This window comes from Echinops telfairi, unplaced genomic scaffold (genome assembly GCF_000313985.2).
Source record: "Echinops telfairi isolate 266 unplaced genomic scaffold, ASM31398v2 ScPeMD7_5;HRSCAF=22, whole genome shotgun sequence".
NCBI classification, from domain to species: Eukaryota; Metazoa; Chordata; class Mammalia; order Afrosoricida; family Tenrecidae; genus Echinops; species Echinops telfairi.
Window position 1 is genome coordinate 15,647,913 of NW_022103901.1, and position 1,663 is coordinate 15,649,575.

A 1,663-nucleotide genomic window follows, 5' to 3' on the forward strand; every position below is an offset into this window, starting at 1 on the left:
CAGCAGGAGAAGCCTGAGCCAGGCCCCGAGGTTGATCCTCTTCATCCTAACTGGGAGGTCGATGCCATCCTCCATTCCCATTTGACAGATGCCGAAGCTGGGCAGCAAGGCCAACAGATTTGTCTTAAGATCACCCAGCAGCCCAGGGCCAACAAGGAACGCAGAGATGCCAGGAGGACTAGGGGAGGGTGGGGCAGAAAGGAGGACTTAAAGGATCACAGGGATCAATGTATACCCCCTCCCAGGGGGCCCAACAAGGGAAAAGTGAGGGGCGACAGAGGACAATGTAAGATATGAGAAGAATAATCCATAATTTATCAAGGGTTGGTGAGGGAGGGGGAAGAAATGGGGAGCTGATATCAGGGGCTCAGGTGGGAAGAGAATGCTTTGAAAATGATGTTGGCGGTCTATGTGCAAATGTGCTTGACACACTGGATGACTGTATGGATTGTGATAGATGTAAGAGCCTCCAATAAAAGTATTAAAAAAAAAAAACCAATCACACAGCAAATTGCCTTATACTCGAGTGGCACCAGCCATGTGGACTGGTTCCCCGACTGGGCCCTCCCTTTGGGATGTGGGAGCAAAGCCGAGCGGGAAGAGAAATGGAGAGCAAGGAAGAAGGGAAGACTGGCTGGATGGGAGAAGGGGCCCGGAGTAGAGAGCCGGAGCTTGGAAAGGGTGTTTCTGAGCAGCATGGGTAATCAACAGAAGAGGGGGCTGTGCCGTTAGGAAAGTCGTCTGAATGAGCTGGGAAAAGTCTCTGGGAAGTCAAGTCCCACTCCAGGTGGCAAGATGAAACCAGGGAGCGGCGGAGCCCCATCCCTCTGGGGTGGCACTTGTGCCCGGAGAGGTGATCCGGATGGTAAGCTCTTTCTAAAGAAGGGCATTGAGGGAGCAGACGGAGACCCAACAGGGCGCGGTGCAATAGATCCCAACTTGCTGGAGACCCCACAGGGAGGACAGGGCAGCTCTGCTCCCTAGGGTTCCCCAGGCAGTGAAGTGGGGGAGCTGCCGGCCCCCGTTTCTCCCTAAGGACTTCTGTTGGGTTGCCCAGTCAGCAATCAGAGCTCCTTCACGCTGGGGTCACGGACACGTGTTATGTACCTGTGTCTACAGACCCGAGTCAGAATGACACGCAGATGAAGCCCACACGTGTTCTTAAAGCTGCTTTATTTCAAAATAACATCATGATACACACGTCCCTCTGAATGAACGTACACACGACGCTGTCTATAAGTGTGGTCAACTATTTGCGATCCTGGGTTTGATGTGTCGTAAGGGTCGCTTGGGTCAAGGCAGTATGACCGTCTGTCTTTACATTTGATGTTTACTCTCAGACCTTTGTGACTCTGTTCAGATTTGTTACTGAAGGAGTGCTTTCATGGATGAAACCGATTTACTGAGCTTCATGCTCAGTTTGTTTGTCAGGCGGATGTGTATCCGTAGAGATAGGTATACCACACAGAGGATTTCAGGCTTAGAAGAAAATGGATTTGGATATATGACTCCTTAAAGGGATAAAAGCCAGGAAAAAATGGTTAGGAGGTAAATGTCATTTTCTGTCATTTTCATTGAGGAAATAGAAATGTATCAAAATTACCCTTCCTATAACTCCAGTGTTCAGGAAACAAAGCAAAATTTCCTGCCACGGAGTCTGCTC